This window comes from Festucalex cinctus, chromosome 1, assembly GCF_051991245.1.
Source record: "Festucalex cinctus isolate MCC-2025b chromosome 1, RoL_Fcin_1.0, whole genome shotgun sequence".
NCBI classification, from domain to species: domain Eukaryota; kingdom Metazoa; phylum Chordata; class Actinopteri; order Syngnathiformes; family Syngnathidae; genus Festucalex; species Festucalex cinctus.
In genome coordinates, this window is record NC_135411.1 from 4,333,791 (window position 1) to 4,347,413 (window position 13,623).

Sequence of the window (13,623 nt, forward strand, 5' to 3'; positions counted from 1 at the left end):
CTTCCCTACGGACCCCGAAACTGGACACCAACAGCCAAAACAAACGGAAACAGAGACCAGCCGCTAGCAGCTCCAAGCTAACACAATCCACGGTAACACAGTCATTTGCCAAGGGCACTCCATATGAAAAAAGTTTGAAGTTTATATCGGAATACGTATCGCCTCGAAGATCAAGTATTGGGATACATATGTATCGCGATACGTATTGTATCGTGACCCCTGTACCGTGATACGTATCGTATCGTGGGGTTGGCGGCAATACCCAGCCCTAGTGTACAGTAGGGGCGTGACGATATCTCGATACGGATATATGTGGAATGGATACATTTCGGATTTTATCAAATGGAATAGAGACGAGACGGACTTGGTGCAAGAACTGTCTCACAATAGCTACACTGGAAACATGACGAATATGACAGCCACTTAGAGCGGCATCATCGAGGACTAGACGTGCTAAAGGTAAGAGCTAATTCTCTCTCTGTCTGCTAATTTAATTCTCCAAGGGCAAAGTTGATCACGCACAGCATCTCTGCGTATATTTGCAATCGATTTCCACCCGTAAGCGTAGTTGTGAATGATGGTTTTCGCTACGTGATTTCGTTAGGCGTCAGGGGCACGAGGGAGATGTCTTGCTCGTTGAGTTTAAGCGGGGGCAAAACGACACGAAAAACGCAACGCTGTGATAGTTACAAAATGAAATGGAGCTCAGCTCAAGCTCCCGAATGTGCAACAAGAAATGAGTCATGGCAAACTAACACACGAGAGCGGAGGCTCGCTAACAAAACGAAGGGAGAAAAGAACACATACAAATAGCCAGACCACGACTGAAGACAACCAGGTAAAATAACCGGTCATTTCACTGAGAAAAAGAATTCCAACTTTGTAAGAGGAGATCGGGGCTAAACTAAAGCATTTGAGTCGTCACGAGTAGGTCTTACCAGCGAGTCAACAACGGATGGACATCTATCTTTTTTTTTTACCATTTACACGCATTCCATCAGTGATTGGGACCTCAAATCATACGTGCTGCTCTTTTGCTTTTCTTTTTCTTTTTTTCTTTGAAAGAAAAGCATGAGCTTACTTTTACTTGTGTAAGACATTTATCTGTCCAGCGAGTGACCCAGTTTTGCATAAGTTTCTATGAAAAATGTGTATTACATCGGCAATGTTAGTTTTAAATTTAAATTTCATTTAAATTTATCAAATGAAACAATTGACTATGAAACTGACTGGCATGTTGTATGACAGTAGTGTTTAAGAAAGACACAAGTTCACAGAAAGTTCTCTGTTGAGAAGACATTCGTATTTGTTTTAAAAAAAAAAATGCACTAAATTACTCACTCTGAAGAAGAGACCAGTTTTAATATGTTTTTTTCAGTGATGGTATGAAAATAAACTATTTTGTCATTGAAAAAACATCAGTTTATGTCTTGAGTAGATTTATCGTGGACTTATTTTCTAACCAATATATCGATAATCGCAGTATCGTCATATCGCGAGATAATCGTTATCGTGAGCCTTGTATTGCATACCGTATCGTATCGTGAGGTACCCAGAGGTTCCCACCCCTAGTGTACAGTTATGAGGACTGCATTTATTGTTTTGTTTTTTTAACGCTATATAGTTGTGCTAAGCAAGGGGGAGTAGTAATAAGAAGTGTACAAACCTGCTTCGTGTAGCACAATTCGAGGCTGCTCGCAAAAGTCGTCCAGCGGTTGAAAATGTTGCTCGTTCTCTTCTTTTCCTCCAAAGAGTTCCTCCTCGTCCTTTGGTGTCGTTCTCGCCGACATTTTGACACAATAATGCCAACAAAGTCACACTTGGTCTCTTCCTGACCACGTGTTGTGTGCTTCTCTTTGTTAGCGGCTAGCGAGCTAAGCTAAGCTAAGCTAAGCTAACTAAGGCCGAGACGCATCAACGCGCACCGAAACGAGTTTACACACATGATGACATTTAACAAATGGTGTCGTAGACCTTCAAAATGGTGATGGGCGTCCTGTGTGGAGGCTGAATTCAGTTCAATACCGAATCAGAAATAATGATTAAACGCCATGTACCCGCCCGCCGCGGCAGTGATGACTCCGGAAACCAAAGTAGACGTGCGGCGGAAGTCAGGGGCAGGACACGCCCCCGCTGCGCTATGATTGGCTGCTGGAAATTGTCCGGAGGCTTCAGAGCAAGCATTGTCATCAAGTCATCGGCAGATGTCGCCATTTTTGCTGCAGTTGGAAAGTCTCATTCCCGTTTTTCAGTGTTTTGTTCCCGATATAATCGTAAAGTTTAAATGCCTGTTTAAATTGGACTTATTGAAAAGAGCCCCAGTTTGTTGTGTTGAATGTGCAGTTTAAAAATTCGCCATCAAAGTTGAAGAAGCATTTTGAAGTAAACTAAATGTTTATTATCAGGGATGAGTTTAATTTGTTGTAATAGCTTATAATGTACCCGCCATAGCTATTAATAAATGTTTGAAACAGTATCTGATACATTACTGATATATGCAATATTTATTTGTACTGCAAGTAATACAAATGACTTTAGGCCAGTTTTTGTCATCTGTGGCTTTCACACTTTGCTCCAGCAACAGTTTTGACGCAACACTTACCTTCCAATAAAGGTTTGAAGTTTATTGAACATATAAACATAACATATAGACCTATAATAAACATAAACAAATAGCAAATAAAAAATTGAAAGAAAGAAGAAGAAAATCTCATAACACTCATTGATGGTTTACATGTCCAAAGGGAGCAGGAAGAAGTTAAAAACTTATCTAATCCTACCCCTTAATAGCTGTATTTTATTTCATTATTAATCCAGTAAATTAATACATTACAATAAAAGAAAATGTGTAATCCTACTCATGTAGACAATTTCACTTTAACATATCGAACATTTGTCAGTAGTGTATGTGTATGAATTTTTAACTCAACAATTGACTTGCATCTTTTCAAGTCATTACCAAAATGATTCCACAATTTGTTCATAACTTCATATTTGGATTTTTTTGTAGACACTTGTACCCCTTATGTCATAAGGGCGAGGTCATCTGCCTGCAGAGGCAAAAGTGCCATAGGAACAGAAATTGGACGGAATTGGTCTAACATGAGATGAACGTCTTTAGGAGCTGCCAAGAGGCACTTGCACGTTATGACATGAAAACTGAAAGAAGCAAAACCGGGTATGGATACAACTTTGTTCTTATTAGGGGTGTGCTCAAAAAATCGATACGGCAATATATCGTTGTGGACCTCATCACAATACACGTATCGATACACAGGCATCAGAATCGATATTGCTTGTTAACTTTAAATCGGCAGTTCACGTTTGCCTTTGCGGCTTGCATTGTACCTAAAATATAAAAACCAGCAGCGTCTTTGAAGTTAATTGCCTTCAATTAATGCAAAAATAGCTCACTGGTGATTGGACACTGTGTCTTGCTAAGAAAAATGAAAGCAGAGGAAGAATGTCAACATTTGGCACGTATCTCAGTGTACCAATTTTCCTATATTTTGTTAAAAAATAAATAAAAATAAAATGTGTCTTATTTGGGATAGATATGTATCGCGATACGTATCGTATCGTGAGGCAGGCGGCAATACCCAGCCCGAGTTCTTATGTCATCTGAATATTGTACATCCATCCATCCATTTTCTGAACCGCTTGTTCTTCACAATGGTCGCATGGGTTGCTGGAGCCTATCCCACCCCGAACGGGTTGACAGCCAATCGCAGGGCACACAGAGACGAACAACCATCCACGCACACACAAGCACGCCTTAGGGACAATTCGGAGCGCCCAATTAACCTGCCAAGCATGTCTTTGGAATGTGGGAGGAGACCCACACAGGCACGGGGAGAACATGCAAACTGTAGCCTGCCGTAGCCTGGACTCGAACCCGGGTCCTCAGTACTGGGAGGCGGACGTGCTAACCAGTCAGCCATCCTGAATATTGTACATTATGGTAATAATGTAAAAACTGTTATATAGAAACATAAAATATGCTGAATGCATGTCCAAAGACGAGCATATGGCACGTTAGCTAGCGCGGAGCTGTTGTTGGTTTGATCTCGAGTTGAGTTAGCCGAGCCAGCCAGTCGACACACTTTCAAATATTGCAAAGAGTAGGACATTTGCGTCAATCATTTCAACAGCAAATCTTAATCCCAGATGGCTTTGCGTGTCGCTGAAGGTATTCTCGACGGCGTTTATTTGGGAAAATGGAAGCGGGCTTTATTGCTAATTCATACACAAGGCAGCTAACTCAATGTGCTTCACACGAGCAAAAAACACATCTACGAACATCAACAAACAGCCATTAACAACATTCAGAAGCAAAGCAAACAAAAATAGCTTCCAAAATGACAAAAAGGACATACATTGATTTTTAAACGCAAACGTTAAAAACATTTAATATTTACACGTTGAGTAGTTTTGAAAGCATTACGTTTACAATTTTAAGTAAGACGCTGGAGTTGATACTTAAGCCTTCTGAAATCCTAATTTCTATACTTTTACTTGAGTAATGAACGTGAATCATTTTGACAGACCCAGGTAGCTTTGAATTAGGGGTGTTAAAAAAAGAAAAAATCGATTCGGCAATATATCGCGATGTAACATCGCGCAATTCTCGAATCAATTCAATAGGCGGCCGAATCAATTTTTAAACGTCCATTTTTGATGGAAGAATATTCAACAAAATGTCTTACTTAGGGTGAGGATTCAAAACCTTAACTCATTTGCTCACAATAACGTGTAAATACGTTTTTTTTCAATGTTCTAAGTGTCCCAAAGACGTATTTATACGTTTATTTTGGTTTTTTTTTTTTTATGCTAGAGCATACAGAAGGCTTTGATGCAGCCTCTCAACTGCAAAAACGGTTGCAGAAATGGTATTTATTACACAAACGGCCAGCAGGTGGCAGCAGAGCAAAGGAGATCAACCAGGGCCATGTAGAAAAAAAAAATGCTCAATTACTTATAGATTTGTGAAAACTGATGAAACTTAGCTCTCTTCTAATGCAAATTGCTGCAAAACGGAAACAGATAGAAACATACTTTTTTCCTGATGAAAGAAGAGACTTTCATCTTTTTTTTGATAGGTTCCATCATGCTTTATAGCCATAAAACACAATATTCTGTGGGCCTTGCAAAATCAGTCAAAATCCAGTAAAACAGCCGGGAGCGAACGGGCCTACTTCTGTGAAAATGGCTGGGAGTGAATGAGTTAATCATGGAAATATGTTATGTTAATTAATGGAACATTAAAGCTGTTCAAATATGAAACAGATTACAACCTGTTTGTTAAATACAGTGGCTCACAGTTATGACTGAAGTCTCAGATAAATCAATAATACATTTTGATACAAATCTTGCAGTGTAGATGTACAAGTTTGGTTAGTATTTTCAAAATTTGAGTTTTTAAGCTTCAAAGATGACTGCCATTCTCACACTCGTGTCTCTCAGCAAGATATTTAGAAGAGAATCTTTTAGCACAAACACTGCAACTGAATGGTTCCTTCGCACCATGTGATCTTGTGTGTTTGTTGAAATATGATTGGTCAGAGTAACGTTTTCCACAATCTGAGCAAGAAAAAGGTTTCTCGCCAGTGTGGCTTCTTGTATGTATTGTTAAATGTGACTTCTGACAGAAGCTTTTGCCACAATATGAGCAAGAAAAAGGTTTCTCGCCAGTGTGTGTTCTTGTATGTTCTTTTAGATCTGACTTCTGAGAGAAGCTTTTGCCACAATCTGAGCAAGAAAAGGGTTTCTCGCCAGTATGGATTCTTTTATGTATTGTTAAAGCTGACCTGCGAAAGAAACTTTGGCCACAATCTGAGCAAGAAAAAGGTTTCTCGCCAGTGTGTCTTCTTGTATGTATTGTTAAAGCTGACCTTTGAGAGAAGCTTTTGCCACAATCCGAGCAAGAAAAAGGTTTCTCGCCAGTGTGTCTTCTTGTATGTATCGTTAAGTTTGACTTCTGAAAGAAGCTTTTGCCACAATCTAAACAAGAAAAAGGTTTTTCCCCAGTGTGTGTTTTTGTGTGTTTTTTTAAATTTGACTTCAAAGAGAAGCTTTTGCCACAGTGTGTACAAGCAAAAGGTTTTTCCCCAGTGTGCGTTCTTGTATGTTTTGTTAAAATTGACTGCTGAGAAAAGCTTTTGCCACAGTGTGTACAAGCAAAAGGTTTTTCCCCAGTGTGTCTTCTTGTGTGTATTTTTAAATCTGACTTCTGAAAGAAGCTTTTACCACAATGGGAGCAAGAAAAAGGTTTCTCGCCACTATGGATTCTTTTATGTCTTGTTAAATCTGACTTCTGAAAGAAGCTTTTACCACAATGGGAGCAAGAAAAAGGTTTCTCGCCACTATGGATTTTTGTATGTGTTGTTAAATTTGACTTCAAAGAGAAGCTTTTGCCACAATCTAAACAAGAAAAAGGTTTTTCCCCAGTGTGTGTTTTTGTGTGTATTTTTAAATTGGACTTCAGAGACAACCTTTTGACACAGTGTGTACAAGCAAAAGGTTTTTCCCCAGTGTGTCGTCTTGTGTGTATTTTCAAATCTGACTGCTGACAGTAGCTTTTGCCACTATATGAGCAAGAAAAAGGTTTCTCGCCAGTGTGGGTTCTTTGATGTCTGGTTAAATGTGACTTTGAAGAGAAGCTTTTACCACAATGGGAGCAAGAAAAAGGTTTCTTACCACTATGGATTCTTTTATGTGTTGTTAAATCTGAATTCTGAAAGAAGCTTTTTCCACACTGGGTTTGTGCAAAACGTTTTTCCCCAGTGTGTCTTCTCAAGTGATTGTTCAAACTTCCTTTTGAACTCAATATTTTCCCACAGTGAGAACATTCGCAGGATTTGTCGTCAGTGTGACACGACCTATCATCAGCAGCGCGTTCATAATTACCATCCAGATTATCATCATCATCATCAAAGTCAGCATAAGAATAAAGAGACCTTATGTCATCACTTTTTGCTCGTGATGATCCCCAATGGTCTGAATCACTTTCTGTCATCATATTTTGAGGAGTAGAGATGCTGTTTGGAGGCTCCGCCCCTCTGCCCTCCTCACTCTCACCCTTGACTTCGTCTTCACTCTTTAAAGGGGCGAAGGTCATTGATGACTTGAAGGTCATCTGTGACTTGGTGACATCATCCTCAATCTCCTCCTCTTTGACACGAACGGGCTTTTCTTCCTCTTCGACGTAAGGATGTTCTTCCTCCTCTTTAACATTCGGAGGCTTCATGTCCTGTTGGTCAGGACGAAGATATTTCTCAGCGACGTCTGCAGGACACAAGAAGACAAAACACACATTTGGTTCGGTCAAGTCAAATTTCAAGTGGGAGTTGATAGTACTGTCACTATCGCGATCCTCCAGTGACGCAGATGATCGGTTATAGTTCATACACAACATCGCTCCAAGCCAATAGGCGCATTGTTTATATCTGCTGGTGGCGGCATGCTTATGCTAGGGAGCATTAGCAAGCAAGCCGTTCTGTCACGGGCTGAGGAAGGCTAAAAATAGGACTATCACTAACAACTTTTTTTTTTTTTTTTTTTTTTTTTTTTTTTTAAATCGACTCAACTTCTCATATTTTTAACGACTCATCGACTTTTTATTTTTTTAATTTCTTTTTTTAGTTTTGAACATGAATGTTGAACATGTGTTGAATTGAGCGGATAATCTAGATATAAAACCCATTGTTCCTTATATTTCCTGTACAATAATAGTCTTCAATTTACAGTCTAGAGCGAGCGGCAGTCACCAGGCCCACAACATTCAGCCAAATGCAAGAGTAATTTAAACGCTTCTACAGAGGTAGCAGCTCTGACCTCCGAGGGGAGGGCATTCCAGAGCACCGGAACATTCGATTTGACGTCCTTACAAGCTGCCAAGAGGCACTTGTACATTATTACATGCAAACTGAAAAATCGGTTACGGATACAATTTTGTTCTTATGATATCTGAATATTGTACATTATGCTAATAATGTAAAACTTACATAAACAAAAACTAAAATGTGCAAAATGCATATCCAAAGACTAGCATATGGCACGTTCGCTAGCACGGAGCTGTGGTGGTTTGAGCTCGGGTTGAGTTAGCCTGGCCAGCTAGTCTACACTCTTAATATTTATACAAAGAATAGGACATTTGCGTCATTTCAGTGATGACACTGTTCAACAGCAAATTTTAAACCCAGACAGCTTTGTGTGTCCCTGAAGGTATTCTCAACGCTTATTTGGGGGAAATGGCAAGGCAAAGCAAGGTGGCTTTATTGCTATTTCATACACAAGGCAACTCAATGTGCTTCACACAAGTAAAAACACAACACCTACGAACATCAACTAACACAACCATTAACAACATTCAGACGCAAAGCAAACAAAAATAGCTCCCAAAATTACAAAAAGAACACACAGACGTCGTCTCACCACATTCACAGAAAACGTTAAAAACTTGAATATTTACAGGTTGAGTAGTTTTGAAAGCATTACTTTTACACTAAAACTAAGATGCTGGAGTTTATACTTTTTAAGTCTTCTGAAATCCTAATATCTAATCTATACTTTTACTTGAGTAATGAACGTGAATCATGACAGACCAAGGTAGCTTTCAATGTTTTGTTATTACAAAATAACATACCAGACTCACTTCCCTTCATTTTTTTAAGCTTCAAAGATGGCTGCTATTCTCACCAGCACACTCGTGTCTGTCAGCAAGCTCTTTACAAGAGAATCTTTTAGCACAATCACTGCTATCGAAAGGTTCCTTCACAACATGTGATTTTGTGTGTTTTTAAAACCGACTTGGCAGAGAAATGTTTTCCACAGTCTGAGCAAGAAAAAGGTTTCTCGCCAGTGTGTCTTCTTGTATGTCTTGTTAAATGTGACTTCAAAGAGAAGCTTTTGCCACAATCTGAGCAAGAAAAGGGTTTCTCGCCAGTATGGATTCTTTTATGTGTTGTTAAAGCTGACCTGTGAGAGAAGCTTTGGCCACAATCTGAGCAATTAAAAGTTTTCTCGCCACTGTGGCTTCTTACATGTGCTGTTAAAGATGACTTGTAAGAGAAGCCTTTGCCACAGTGTGCACAAGCAAAAGGTCTTTCCCCAGTGTGTGACTTCGTGTGTTTTTTTTAAATCCGACTTGGCAAAGTAACGTTTCCCACAATCTGAGCAAGAAAATGGTTTCTCGCCAGTATGGCTTTTTTTATGTTCTGTTAAAACTGACCTGCGAGAGAAGCTTTTGCCACAATCTGAGCAAGGAAAAGGTTTCTCGCCTGTGTGGATTCTTGTATGAACTGTTAAATGTTCCTTCCGAAATAAGCTTTTGCTACAGTCTGAGCAAGAAAAGGGTTTCTCGCCACTGTGGCTTCTTGTATGTCTTGTTAAATGTGACTTCAAAGAGAAGCTTTTGCCACAATCTGAGCAAGAAAAAGGTTTTTCCCCAGTGTGTGTTGTTGTATGTATTGTTAAACATGAGTTTGTATCGAAGCTTTTGTCACAGTGTGCACAAGCAAAAGGTTTTTCCCCAGTGTGTGTTCTCATGTGAATTTTCAAATGTCCTTTTGTACACAATGTTTTCCCACAGTGAGAACATTCCCAAGATTTGTTGTCAGTGTGACATGACCTGTCACCCTCAGCGTGTTCATCATTAGCATCCAGATTATCATCATTGTCATCATCATGAGAAGAAAGGGACCTTATGTCATCACTTTTTGCTCGTGATGATCCCCAGTGGGATGCATCACTTTCTGGAATCATGTTTTGAGGAGTTGCGATGCTGTTTGGAAGCTCCGCCCCTCTGCCCTCCTCACTCTCACCCTTGACTTCATCTTCACTCTTTAAAGGGGCGAAGGTCATTGGTGACTTGGTGACGTCATCCTCAACCTCCTCCTTTTTGACGCAAAGGGTCTTTTTTTCTTCTTTAAAATATGGATGCTCTTCCTCCTCTTCCACATGAGACTTCACCTCCTGTTCATCAAGACGAAGATATTTTTCGCCGACATCTGCAGGACACAAGAAGAGAAACACATTTCATTTCATTTCATATTCATTTATTTCAGGCAATAGTGTACAGTTGAACACAGCAACAACAAGTCATACTGTAGTTTCATAATATGAACAGAGAAAAAATAAAAATTTGATTCTGCCTGAAAGGGAGTGGGAAGAAGAAAATTTATTTAATCCCACCCCCGTCTCTAATCTATAAAATTACAAATATACAGTACTTCCTGCAAGTTACCATCTTGCTATCTTAAAAATGTTTTTATCATATATATAGACAATATAATGGCATACCATTAACTGAATTATTAAGTGCTAATAATGGTGATGTTTTCGTAGGTAACAGATATCACATTTTTATGGTTCATACCAACGATGGTAATACATTCTATATTCCAAGAATAAGACATAAACATACATAACTTTATATGTATGTTCAAGAAATCCAACTTTATGTATAATCCGCAAAGCACGTTTTTGTAATATGATGAATGGCTCTATTGTACACTGGTCGGTGTTACCCCACACTTCAACACAATATGTGAAGTAACGGAGGACCAGCGTACAATATAATGTACGGAGAGAATCCTCATCAAGACATGACTTTACTTTATTCAAAATTGAGAGGCATTTAGAGATTTTATTTTTTGTGTGTCTGATATGAGCTTTCCAAGATAAATTTATTAATTATAACACCTACAAATTTAATCTCACTTACATTATCAATTAGGATGCCAACTATAGTTATCTGCCATTCAAAATGTATTCTAGATTTACTAAAGATTATTGTTTGTTTTTTCTACATTTAACGATAATTTATTCATATCAATCCACATTTTTATTTTATCAAGTTCATTATTCACAGCACTCACAAGCTCATTATAATTATTACCCCTATAAAATATATTAGTGTCATCCGCGAAAAGTACAAGTTTGAATGTCTGAGACACATTGAAAATGTTATTAACTCTTTGACCGCCAAAAACGTTTAATAACGTTTAGTAAAATCACGATGCCGCCATGAACGTTAAGTTCAAGTTAACTACATTTTTAGTTTTTAATATATCAGTGGTCAGTGCAACATCCAAGTGCAGCGCAGCCAGGTCAATGAGTTGTGAAATCAAAAACATCCACTAACTATGGCCAGCAGATGGCAGCATTGTATCTCTTTTCAATGGGCTGTCGGTGTATGGAATTACTCAACTCAACTCAAGTTTATTTAACCTCACAGCGGAAGCTGCTCGGGCCCTAACTAGAGCTGCGAATTACAATGAACCATGACGCAATCTGATGAAATCGAACGTTTTCAAGGCCGTCGTGAATGATCACAGCCTTTGTCACATTAAACCTAATTTGACGGAGCGTCACTAAACAAAAAATATTAGTATGAAAGTCACTGTTGTGGAGAAAATGTATCTTTTTTCCAATTTTCGCTCAATGTCACTCAAATGACCTGTTTTCAAATGGTGATTACTAAAGAACGGAATAAGGTAGAAACACACTTTTTTTTTCTAATGAAAGAATGGAATGTGATCTTTCATGTGGTACCCATGTTATATATGTAGCAAAACAATATAATCTTCAGTTTACGTCAAAAAATAAGTTAAAATGCTAAAAATCCGCTGGCATTGGGGGTTGTTTTTTTGATAACGTGTGGCAGTAAAAGAGTTAATTTACATATTAAATAATATTGGCCCTAATACGGACGCCTGGGGAACACCACAAGCAATGCCAAGTTGTCCAGATATATGCTGCCCCATTTGAACATATTGTAACCTTCCTTTTAAATAACTTCTAATTCAGTCACCAGCAACTCCTCTAATCCCATATCGTTCCAATTTATTTACTAGAATAGAATGGTTAATTGTATCAAAAGCTTTTTTGAGATCAATGAAGACCCCAACTGCAATTTTCTGTGTCTAGTCGAGAATTTACTTTTACATTTCAGGACAACACTTGTCACTTCCTGCTCACTCGTTGCCGAGAGGAACAAGTGACAGCGGATTATGTGTGACGGTCGAGGTGCAATTATTAACTCCCAACAAATATTTGGGTTGGTCAAGTCAAATTTCAAGTGTGAGTTGAAAAAAAAAGGGTTGGTGACATCGTACATGGAGCACTTTGATCGACAGACGGAAGGTTTTTCACCAGTTTGTGTTCTTTTGTCTGTTGCAGAAGTTGACTTCTGAGCGAAACTTTTTTCCCGTGTTTTGTGCGCTTTCAAACTCCATTTTGAGCTCAATGTTTTACCACATTGAGAACATTCCTAACAGTTATATAACATATTAACACACATATATATAACATAGCCCGATATAGGCCGATTATCGGCGCCGATATTGGGCATTTTGACGAATATCGGCATTGGCCTTTTTCAAAATCTGACAGCCGAAAACCAGTTTGGGGTCTGGGAGCTATTGATCAAAATTTTCAGTTCACTTCATAAGAGATGGGAATCTTTTGAACCATTTGTTTTTGTGACAGAAATGTGAAGTTTAAGATTTCAGGTGTTTTTTTTTTTTTTTTTAAATTTTGTGGAAAAATATTTACTCTTGAAAACTAGAGTGATATGGTAGTTACTTGCTTACTTTCACTTTTTAGACAATCCAACAAAGTCAAGATTGGCTTTTGTATTTTAGAAAAATTTGACACAAATCCCCCCCCCTACTTAAAATCGGCTTTCGACCTCCTTGACTACTAATAATCGCCATCGGTATCGGCCCTGAAAAAAAAAAATATAGGTCCATCTCTAGTTCTTATATCATCATGAATTTGTGCTTGTGGTGGTCACCAGTGTTCTGCATCACCTTCTGTCGTCATGTGTTGAGTTGAGCTGCTGCTTGGAAGCTCCGCCCCGCCATCGTCCTCACTCTCACCCTTGTCTTCATCTTCACCCTTTAAAGGGGCGAAGGTCGGTGGCGACTTGGTGACATCATCCTCAACCTCCTCCTCTTTGACACGAACGGGCTTTTCCTCCTCTTCGATGTGAGGATGTTCTTCCTCCTTTTTAACATGAGGAGGCTTCACCTCCTGTTCGTCAGGACGAAGATATTTCTCGCCGACGTCTACAAAGACAAAACACACATTTGGCTTGGCCTAGGGCTGGGAATAAAAGTCGACCAAGTCGGTTTGGTCGACCAGAAACAGCAGTTGACGCAAAAATGCATGCGTCAAATCTATTTTAAAAAAACATATTTGCGGCACCTGGACGTCCAGGACAAATATTTCGGTTCCGCACGGACACTTATTGTTTACTCCAATTCACCACGACGAAGTAAGATGCTTCCTAGGGTTTGTTTGTGGTCTCTTTAGACTGAAAAGGGAGAAAATTAACATTGCTACATGTCTTGTGTTTGGAACAAAACAAACTGCGTCAAAAACGCAAAATAAAAACTTGAATGAATTTGTTGCCGCCGGCAAGACACACGTAAGATGGTGGGCGGCCCTACGTGCATCAACAACAGGAAGTTGTAGCTACAACCCCTAGCAAAAAGTATGGAATCACCAGTCTTGGACAAGCACTCACTCAGACGTTTTATTGTGTAGATCAAACTCAGATAAAAAGAATGAAACAGTCGTAAGGTCATTCCAAAGTGCAACATCTTGGTTTTCAGAAAC

General features: G+C 39.0%; 1 pseudogene across 1 annotated transcript in view; it reads right to left on the minus strand.

The window, feature by feature from the left end:
- Nucleotides 1-13,623, minus strand: part of LOC144006386 (uncharacterized) — a 64,262-nt pseudogene that overhangs the window by 38,359 nt on the left and 12,280 nt on the right. Inside the window, exons 2-6 of the transcript XR_013279792.1 lie at nucleotides 12,813-13,070; nucleotides 9,822-10,007; nucleotides 5,437-7,284; nucleotides 3,051-3,124; nucleotides 1,667-1,802 (exon numbers count right to left, since the gene is read on the minus strand). The product of XR_013279792.1 is annotated as an uncharacterized LOC144006386 (transcript). The remainder of the gene's footprint in view (nucleotides 1-1,666; nucleotides 1,803-3,050; nucleotides 3,125-5,436; nucleotides 7,285-9,821; nucleotides 10,008-12,812; nucleotides 13,071-13,623) is intronic.